Raw genomic sequence first — 11,798 nt, 5'->3', positions numbered from 1 at the left:
CCAAAGTAACTTCCTGTAGAGTTTTATGGTCTTTCTCTGAAAAATGTAGAAATTACATTTTTTTTTCGGAAAAACTTCAAAGAAAAAAATCATCCCGAGAGCAATGTGAAATCTTTCTCTTAGTTTCAAATCACACTTCAGATAGATATAAGATTTCAGGGAGTTGTAGCTAAGACCCTACTGGAACTTTCTTAAGTTTTATTGTCCTTCTCTCCCTCTCTCCAAAAAAAAAAAAAAAAAAAAAAAGAATAATGAAACTTATCGGCAAACATGACTTTGGGTTAAATTTGAAAATAAGGACATGCATCCAGCTACAGTAGCAGGTTAAAACATAGAACGTAAAGAATTTTTTTAAAATGACCTTGACCTTTGACCTTGACTCAAAGGTCACAATCAAGCTTAAGGATGTGGAAGTAGTTACAATTGTTAGTTAAAAAGAAACATAAAATAAATAACTCCCCCCCCCCCCTTTCTTAAAAAAAAAAAAATCACATCAACAACAACGTAGAATATTTCTGTAAAATTCAAACCAGACCTCGGATCGACACCAAATTTGGTACAAATGTAGTATAGACCTCAGAGAAACTTTCTGGAAAGTTTTACGGTGAGTCTTATAAGTATATAGAAGTCATGAAGTTTCACGGCAAAAACTACAAGTTCTGTTGTGTTTGAAATTAAAGTGCAGGTGAACGAAGAAATGATCTTAACCTTTTATTGGCTATTTCTTGAGATGTCGTTAATAGCATTCGATTCTCCTGATATGATAAAACATTTTAATAACGAGCATTCTCTCTTTCTTTTACATGTGGAATTTATTGGATTTTTATTTGGAATTAATCAGTTTCCAGAAATAGCGATTTTCGATATATTAAAAACAATTCTCGCTTTCATTGTCGTGTTTCCCTTCTAAAAATGCATGTTGGGAGTTTAATTTGTGCTACATATATTTAATATAACCCAAAGAAATGCTTATTTAAATGTTTCATATTTATTTCAGGATATTCAGTCAGAAATGCTAAAATCCGAACCCGATCTTTAAAGCTTTCAACAAAGCTACATGTGTTTACAAAAAAATCAGCATGCTCACAATATCGATGAATCGGGCCACAGTCCACTAATACATTTTTATTAGGGAACAGTGTTAACGTTTTCTCACGCAGCCCGTCCCTTCTTATTTTATATACTGCTTGCAAGTTCAGGAACTATTTCCTTTTACGGAACTTCTTTCTTCCCCTACCGATTCTAAAAATACGCTTGCATCTATTCTATAGTCCTAAACATTTCAACTTACTACTGTTGTCGGAATGCGTGGCCTAATGGTTAGCGCACCTGCCTTTCAACCCAAGGGTTTTGAGTTCGATCCCTGCTTGAAGAGCATTTTTTTTTTAAATAGACTTTTACGGAAACATCCAAAAATGTTTAACGACTAGTAATTTGTCTAGGAGAAATGATTTCTCTTATGTTTTATTAAGGTCTTTCGTCTTCAGCAGAAGACCCTTCTATTATTCTTCGGTTTCTTTTTTACCTTTATTATTATTATTATTATTATTTTTATTCTTTTTTCTTCTTACAAAATTTGTGCAGAAGATTTCTCGGAGATTTCTCGTTCGATTTTATTCAAATTTTCAAGGTAGATGCGTTGACATCTGAAGTTAATTCCGGCAAGTTTGTTAAGGGATATTTACTTCCGGTCGAGAGTTATCGCCCTTTTATTAAAATTCAGAGGACCTCCTTGTCTGCGATGGAACTCAAAAACGGCTTAAGCTAGAGCGCTGAAATTTTCAGTGATGATAGAGGACATGTTGCCATTTTGCACCTGGGTTTGGATATTTTCCGGAAGTGCCTAGTATGGAAGCTCGGTAGGAGTCAAAATTTAGGACACGAATCATGAGTGAATTTTTGAGACATTTTGTATCATATCTTTTAAAGTATAATTATTTTGTTAAAACATATTGAACAATATTTGTGCAGAATGACAAGATCTTTGACATGATATCAAGAAAAAAGGGCTGACTCATCACATTAGGGGCCGAGAGGGGCCAAAAGTTTTTAATCGATAACTCTTAAACAAGCAATATTTTTGTATACATTATTGAAGCAAAAATGTTCATCTTTACAGTTTGCAACCATATATTTTAAAATTTTTTATCAAATATTACCTAATTAGGGGCCATAAGGGGCCAGAATGCTTAATCTTTGACAATTTATATCTCGAAAAGGAGAAACATTTTGAAAAGCAATATTGAACAAAAGTTCTTTAGAATGATGTTCTCAACAATGTGAATCCTTTAAATTTTTCCTAAACAGCCCCTATAAGGACTTAAAGGGTTGGCCCCTTAATATTTCAAGTCTACATATCTCGAAAATGAAAGGGAACTTCTGAATAGCTGTTGAACAAAAAGTCTTCAGAATTACAAGACCTTTCATGTGATATCAAGAAAAAGGGGCTGGCCCCTCAAATTAGGGGCTCAGAGTGGCCAATAGTCTTTCATCTATAACTCCTTAACGTTAAATATTTTGATATTAATTATTGAGGCAAAAATGTTCATCTTCACAATCTGCAACTATATATCTTAAAATTTTCTTCAAATATTACGTAATTAGGGGCCGTAAGGGGCCAGAATGCTTTATCTTTGAAGCTCTATATCTCGAAAAGGGGAAACATTTTGAAAAGCAATATTGAACAAAAGTTGTTTGGAATGATGATTTGAACAATGTGCATCCTTTGAATTTTTCCTAAACAGCCCCTATAAGGACTCAAAGGGACGGCCCCTAAATATTTCAAGTCTACATATCTCGAAAATGAAACGAAACTTCTGAATAGTCGTTGAACAAAAAGTCTTCAGAATTACAAGACCTTTCAAGTGATATCAAGAAAAAGGGGCTGACCCCTCAAATTAGGGGCTCAGAGTGGCCAATAGTCTTTCATCTATAACTCCTTAACGTTAAATATTTTGATATTAAATATTGAAGCAAAAATGTTCATCTTCACAATCTGCAACTATATATCTTAAAATTTTCTTCAAATATTACGTAATTAGGGGCCGTAAGGGGCCAGAATGCTTTATCTTTGAAGCTCTATATCTCGAAAAGGGGAAACATTTTGAAAAGCAATATTGAACAAAAGTTGTTTGGAATGATGATTTGAACAATGTGCATCCTTTGAATTTTTCCTAAACAGCCCCTATAAGGACTTAAAGGGACGGCCCCTAAATATTTCAAGTCTACATATCTCGAAAATGAAACGAAACTTCTGAATAGTCGTTGAACAAAAAGTCTTCAGAATTACAAGACCTTTCAAGTGATATCAAGAAAAAGGGGCTGACCCCTCAAATTAGGGGCTCAGAGTGGCCAATAGTCTTTCATCTATAACTCCTTAACGTTAAATATTTTGATATTAATTATTGAAGCAAAAATGTTCATCTTCCCAATCTGCATCTATATATCTTAAAATTTTATAAAAAAAAATTTCGTAATTAGGAGCCATAAGGGGCCAGAATGCTAAATCTTCGACGCAAGCTCGTCTAGTAATTATTAATTTCTTTAATCTTTCTGAGCAGAAATCTCTTGAAATGCCTCTGTTTATTTGATCTTTCCACCTATCTGTATGACCTTGACCTTTGACCTTGATATATGACCTTGACATTAAGGTCAGAATGTTTACTGAGGAAGTGGATAGTTGATTACAACTCCCAGTGTGGAACAGGCTTAGGATTATTATATAACCCCCCCCCCTTTTTTTCGTGGATAAAAAATGACAGCAGTTGAAACATGCAATATCTCTCTAGAATTGAATTCACATATCGGATCGACACGAAACTTTAGAGAACTGTAGCTGAGACTCCAAAGTAACTTCCTGTAGAGTTTTATGGTCTTTCTCTGAAAAATGTAGAAATTACATTTTTTTTTCGGAAAAACTTCAAAGAAAAAAATCATCCCGAGAGCAATGTGAAATCTTTCTCTTAGTTTCAAATCACACTTCAGATAGATATAAGATTTCAGGGAGTTGTAGCTAAGACCCTACTGGAACTTTCTTAAGTTTTATTGTCCTTCTCTCCCTCTCTCCAAAAAAAAAAAAAAAAAAAAAAGAATAATGAAACTTATCGGCAAACATGACTTTGGGTTAAATTTGAAAATAAGGACATGCATCCAGCTACAGTAGCAGGTTAAAACATAGAACGTAAAGAATTTTTTTAAAATGACCTTGACCTTTGACCTTGACTCAAAGGTCACAATCAAGCTTAAGGATGTGGAAGTAGTTACAATTGTTAGTTAAAAAGAAACATAAAATAAATAACTCCCCCCCCCCCCTTTCTTAAAAAAAAAAAAATCACATCAACAACAACGTAGAATATTTCTGTAAAATTCAAACCAGACCTCGGATCGACACCAAATTTGGTACAAATGTAGTATAGACCTCAGAGAAACTTTCTGGAAAGTTTTACGGTGAGTCTTATAAGTATATAGAAGTCATGAAGTTTCACGGCAAAAACTACAAGTTCTGTTGTGTTTGAAATTAAAGTGCAGGTGAACGAAGAAATGATCTTAACCTTTTATTGGCTATTTCTTGAGATGTCGTTAATAGCATTCGATTCTCCTGATATGATAAAACATTTTAATAACGAGCATTCTCTCTTTCTTTTACATGTGGAATTTATTGGATTTTTATTTGGAATTAATCAGTTTCCAGAAATAGCGATTTTCGATATATTAAAAACAATTCTCGCTTTCATTGTCGTGTTTCCCTTCTAAAAATGCATGTTGGGAGTTTAATTTGTGCTACATATATTTAATATAACCCAAAGAAATGCTTATTTAAATGTTTCATATTTATTTCAGGATATTCAGTCAGAAATGCTAAAATCCGAACCCGATCTTTAAAGCTTTCAACAAAGCTACATGTGTTTACAAAAAAATCAGCATGCTCACAATATCGATGAATCGGGCCACAGTCCACTAATACATTTTTATTAGGGAACAGTGTTAACGTTTTCTCACGCAGCCCGTCCCTTCTTATTTTATATACTGCTTGCAAGTTCAGGAACTATTTCCTTTTACGGAACTTCTTTCTTCCCCTACCGATTCTAAAAATACGCTTGCATCTATTCTATAGTCCTAAACATTTCAACTTACTACTGTTGTCGGAATGCGTGGCCTAATGGTTAGCGCACCTGCCTTTCAACCCAAGGGTTTTGAGTTCGATCCCTGCTTGAAGAGCATTTTTTTTTAAATAGACTTTTACGGAAACATCCAAAAATGTTTAACGACTAGTAATTTGTCTAGGAGAAATGATTTCTCTTATGTTTTATTAAGGTCTTTCGTCTTCAGCAGAAGACCCTTCTATTATTCTTCGGTTTCTTTTTTACCTTTATTATTATTATTATTATTATTTTTATTCTTTTTTCTTCTTACAAAATTTGTGCAGAAGATTTCTCGGAGATTTCTCGTTCGATTTTATTCAAATTTTCAAGGTAGATGCGTTGACATCTGAAGTTAATTCCGGCAAGTTTGTTAAGGGATATTTACTTCCGGTCGAGAGTTATCGCCCTTTTATTAAAATTCAGAGGACCTCCTTGTCTGCGATGGAACTCAAAAACGGCTTAAGCTAGAGCGCTGAAATTTTCAGTGATGATAGAGGACATGTTGCCATTTTGCACCTGGGTTTGGATATTTTCCGGAAGTGCCTAGTATGGAAGCTCGGTAGGAGTCAAAATTTAGGACACGAATCATGAGTGAATTTTTGAGACATTTTGTATCATATCTTTTAAAGTATAATTATTTTGTTAAAACATATTGAACAATATTTGTGCAGAATGACAAGATCTTTGACATGATATCAAGAAAAAAGGGCTGACTCATCACATTAGGGGCCGAGAGGGGCCAAAAGTTTTTAATCGATAACTCTTAAACAAGAAATCTTCCGGAAGTGCCTAGTATGGAAGCTCGGTAGGGGTCAAAATTTAGGAAGCGAATCATGAGTGAATTTTAGAGACATTTCTTACGATAACTTTTTAACTATGAGTATTTTGTTAAAACATACTGAACAGAAATTGTGTAGAATTACAAGATCTTTTATATGATATCAAAGAAAAAGGGCTGACTCATCACATTAGGGGCTGAGAAGGGCCGAAAATCTTTAATCAATAACTCTTTAACGATCAATATTTTGTAATGCATTACTGAAGCAAAAATGTTTATCTCAACTATTTTCAACTATATATTATGATATTCACATCATATGTTACATAATTAGGGGCCATAAGGGGCCAGAATGCTAAATCTTTGACACTTTATATCTCAAAAGTGGGAAATATTTTGATAAGCAATATTGAACAAAAGATGTCCCAAATAATGTTCTAAACAAGATGCGACCTTTCATTTTTTGCTAAACGTCCCCATTAAGGAGTTGAAGGGATGGCCCCTAAATACTTCATTTGTAAATATCTCAGAAACGAAAAAGAATTTCTGAGTAGTTGTTGAACAAAAAGTGTTCAAAATCATGAGATCTTTAAAGTGATATGAAGAAAAAGGGGCTGGACCCTCACAATAGGGGCTGAGAGGGGCTGAAAGTCTTTGAACAATAACTCTTTAACGATCAATATTTTGTAATGCATTACTGAAGCAAAAATGTTTATCTCAACAATTTACAACTATATATTATGATATTCACATAATATGTCACATAATTAGGGTCCATAAGGGGCCATAACGCTAAATCCTTGATGCTTTATATCTCAAAAGTGGGAAATATTTTGATAAGCAATACTGAACAAAAGATGTCCAAAATAATGTTCTAAACAATATGAAACCTTTCATTTTTTGCTAAACGTCCCCATTAAGGAGTTGAAGGGCCGGCCCCTAAATACTTCTTTTGCAAATATCTCAGAAACGAAAAAGAATTTCTGACTAGTTGTTGAATAAAAAGTGTTCAAAATCATGAGAGCTTTACAGTGATATGAAGAAAAAGGGGCTGGACCCTCAAATTAGGGGCTGAGAAGGGCCTAAAGTCTTCAATCAATAACTCTTTAACGATCAATATTTTGTAATGCATTACTGAAGCAAAAATGTTTGTCTCAATTATTTACAACTATATATTATGATATTCACAGCATTTGTTACATAATTAGGGGCCATAAGGGGCCAGAATGCTAAATCTTTGATCTTTATATCTCAAAAGTGGGAAATATTTTGATAAGCAATATTGAACAAAAGATGTCCCAAATAATGTTCTAAACAATATGGAACCTTTCATTTTTTGCTTAACGTCCCCGTTAAGGAGTTGAAGGGCCGGCCCCTAAATACTTCTTTTGCAAATATCTCAGAAACGAAAAGAATTTCTGACTAGTTGTTGAACAAAAAGTGTTCAAAATCATGAGTGCTTTAAAGTGATATGAAGAAAAAGGGGCTGGACCCTCACAATAGGGGCTGAGAGGGGCCGAAAGTCTTTGAACAATAACTCTCTAACAATCAATGATTTGGAATGCATTACTGAAGCAAAAATGTTTATCTCAACAATTTACAAGTATATATTATGATATGCACATAATATGTTACATAACTAGGGTCCATAAGGGTCCAGAATGCTAAATCTTTGATACTTTATATCTCAAAAAGTGGGAAATATTTTGATAAGCAATATTGAACTAAAGATGTCCAAAATAATGTTCTAAACAAGATGCAACCTTTCATTTTTTGCTAAACACCCCCATTAAGGAGTTGAAGGGCCGCGAATATCTCAGAAACGAAAAAGTATTTCTGACTAGTTGTTGAACAAAAAGTGTTCAAAATCATGAGAGCTTAAAGGTGATATCAAGGAAAAGGGTCTGACCCCTTAAATAAGGGGCCGAGAGGGGCCGAAAGTATACGATCAATAACTCTTTAATGATCAATATTTTGTAATATATTACTGAAGTGAAATAGTTCTTCTTCACACACTTTATCTAAATGACATGATGTTGATATCATATATTACGCAATAAGGGGTCTTTAGGGGGCCAGCTTGCATAATCTTTGGCGCAATATGTCTCCAAAAGGAAGACTATTTTGATATACAGTATTGAACAAAAGACGTTCAAAATAATATTCTGAACAATATGCACTCTTTGATTTTTTGCTAGACGTCCCCATTCAGGACTTGAAGGGCCGGCCCTTAATATTTCTTTTGCATATATCCCGAAAACAAAAAAATTTCTGAATAGTTGTTGAACAAAAAGTGTTCAAAATCATGAGAGCTTTAAGATGATATCAAGAAAAAGGGGCCGACTTCTCACATTAGGGGCCAAGAAGAACCGAAAGTCTTTAATCTATAACCCTTTAATGATCATTATTTTGTTTAACATTATTAAAGCAAAATTGTTCGTCTTAACAATTTATTTATATCATTATATTCGAACGAAAATCTGAGTCAAATTCTTATCTCATCTAATCAAAAATCGGACGGAAGACCCACTCGTTGCTCGCAACGAGATCTCATCTAGTATTCTTAATATTATTGTATAGACGAAATTTGGTAAAGGACTATGTCCGCTCCATTTCTCCAGAACAGCTTAAGATATGAAAGTTAACTTTGTCAGATATCATAGATAATGACTTGTAGATGTCACCATGAATATTCTTTCCGTCGTCATTACTTCCGGTCGTCACAGAAATTGGATTAAAAAGTCGATTTTTTCTATTTCTTCGTCTTTCTAACTTCTTTTTTCTGTAATATTCATAGGGTATGTAAAGGCCCCTCTTTGAAGATTTTACGTATTACCAGTTTCCTGATAGGATTAAGAAGGAATTAAATATCTTTAAATATCTTAGAATTTCCGAAAACGTAGGACCAACGTTTCTTAAACACTACAGAATATTGATTTTTCCCCCGTATATATAGTTTGCGAGGACTGCTCAGTGCTCATTTACGTAGGAACTGGTGTAGAGTTAAAACCTACTGGGTGATTGGGATAGGCCAGAAAAACCTTGCCGTTGCCATGGAAACGAGTTCATATTAAATAAAAACGGTTGTATATGATATGTGTGTGCATTTTATTCGCCCCTATTTTTGTCAACTGTAGAAGACGTTGCCATCTTTACACCCCCCCCCCCCCCCGTTTTCTCTTTTTCGCTTTTATGTTTTGCATTCTTTATTAATTGACCTTGACTTTCATATCACAAGCAACTCTTCTTGACGTTTTTAAAATTATAAGCCTTAATTCTTTCTACAAAGTAATGCTAATTTACATGTTTATGTTCAAGACCCCCCCCCCCCCCTTTCCTCGAAGCAACCAGGTAGAATACACAGATATAAAATTTACAACTTATAAGGAACTTCTTAAGAGTTTCATTAATAAAGTTCGGTTCCCCTGATGTGATTTGATATTTTACTACCATTCATTCTTCTTCTGTTTTGTCTTTAGAATTTAGAATTATTTTATTTAGAATTAATTTATCTTTAGAAAGTAGTGATTGTCAGCTGCATTCATTAGCATTTCGCGTTTTCTTCTATATCTATTACTTGCATATTAATAATTTCATTAAATAATATTTAAAAGTATTAAAACTTCATTTCTATTAAATGTTATTCATTTGTAAATCCTTGGATCCGCTCCTGCAGGTGCGCGAAAGCCTCATCACTACTGTAAACAAATTATTCATCACGCCGAAAATGTTCATGATTCCGCTAAACTAAGAAAGCTTACACATAGTTTTTCATCTCATAAACAACCATCAGCCCTGTCCAATGCAGAAATGCTCGAATTGAAGGGGAAAATTCAGGAATTGTTTTGCGTCAACCATGTTTTGACGTGAACCTTACACCGCATTCTGTTATTAGGGTCTTCCGTCTCCAACGGAAGACCCTTCTATTATTCTATTGTTTCTTTTTCACTTTTATTATTATTATTATTCTTTTTTTTTCTTTACAATTTTTGTGCAGAAGATTTCTCGGAGTTGGCTCGATCGATTTACTTGAAAATTTCAGGGAAGATGTATCTTTGTCTGAACCTTATACATTTTTCTCATTTTTTTGAAATTCACTTCCGGTCGGAAGTTATCGCCCTTTAATCAAAATTCAGAGGACCTCCTTGTCTGCAATGGAACTCAAAAACTATTAGAGCTAGAGTGCTGTAATTTTCAGCGATGATAGAGGACATGTTGCCATTGATCACCTGGGTTTTCAAATCTTCCGGAAGTGCCTAGTATGGAAGCTCGGTAGGGGTCAAAATTTAGGAAGCGAATCATGAGTGAATTTTAGAGACATTTCTTACGATAACTTTTTAACTATGAGTATTTTGTTAAAACATACTGAACAGAAATTGTGTAGAATTACAAGATCTTTTATATGATATCAAAGAAAAAGGGCTGACTCATCACATTAGGGGCTGAGAAGGGCCGAAAATCTTTCATCAATAACTCTTTAACGATCAATATTTTGTAATGCATTACTGAAGCAAAAATGTTTATCTCAACTATTTTCAACTATATATTATGATATTCACATCATATGTTACATAATTAGGGGCCATAAGGGGCCAGAATGCTAAATCTTTGACGCTCTATATCTTAAAAGTGGGAAATGTTTTGCTAAGCAATATTGAACAAAAGATGTTCAAAATAATGTTCTCAATAATATGCAACCTTTCATTTTTTGCTAAAAGTCCCCATTAAGGAGTTGAAGGGCCGGTCCCTAAATACTTCTTTTGCAAATATCTCAGAAACGAAAAAGAATTTCTGACTAGTGGTTGAACAAAAAGTGTTCAAAATCATGAGAGCTTTAAAGTGATATGAAGAAAAAGGGGCTGGACCCTCAAAATAGGGCCTGAAAAGGGCCGAAAGTCTTTGAACAATTACTCTTTAACGATCAATATTTTGTAATGCATTACTGAGGCAAAAATGTTTATCTCAACAATTTACAACTATATATTATGATAATCACATCATATGTTACATAATTAGGGGCCATAAGGGGCCAGAATGCTAAATCTTTGACGCTCTATATCTCAAAAGTGGGAAATATTTTGCTAAGCAATATTGAACAAAAGATGTTCAAAATAATGTTCTCAATAATATGCAACCTTTCATTTTTTGCTAAATGTCCCCATTAAGGAATTGAAGGGCCGGCCCCTAAATAATACTTTTCCAAATATCTCAGAAACGACAAAGAATTTCTGACTAGTTGTTGAACAAAAAGTGTTCAAAATCATGAGAGCTTTAAAGTGATATGAAGAAAAAGGGGCTGGACCCTCAAAATAGGGCCTGAAAAGGGCCGAAAGTCTTTGAACAATAACTCTTTAACGATCAATATTTTGTAATGCATTACTGAGGCAAAAATGTTTATCTCAACAATTTACAACTATATATTATGATAATCACATCATATGTTACATAATTAGGGGCCATAAGGGGCCAGAATGCTAAATCTTTGGCACTCTATATCTTAAAAGTGGGAAATGTTTTGCTAAGCAATATTGAACAAAAGATGTTCAAAATAATGTTCTCAACAATATGCAACCTTTCATTTTTTGCTAAACGTCCCCATTCAGGAGTTGAAGGGCCGGCCCCTAAATACTTCTTTTGCAAATATCTCAGAAACGAAAAAGAATTTCTGACTAGTTGTTGAACAAAAAGTGTTCAAAATCATGAGAGCTTTAAAGTGATATGAAGAAAAAGGGGCTGGACCCTCAAAATAGGGCCTGAAAAGGGCCGAAAGTCTTTGAACAATAACTCTTTAACGATCAATATTTTGTAATGCATTACTGAGGCAAAAATGTTTATCTCAACAATTTACAACTATATATTATGATAATCACATCATATGT

Source organism: Saccostrea echinata, unplaced genomic scaffold (genome assembly GCF_033153115.1).
Source record: "Saccostrea echinata isolate AGI-Se365-2 ecotype Australia unplaced genomic scaffold, CSIRO_AGI_Sech_v1 ptg000099l, whole genome shotgun sequence".
Classification (NCBI taxonomy): Eukaryota; Metazoa; Mollusca; class Bivalvia; order Ostreida; family Ostreidae; genus Saccostrea; species Saccostrea echinata.
The sequence above is the reverse complement of the archived record's forward strand: the minus strand, read 5'-3'. Positions refer to the sequence as shown.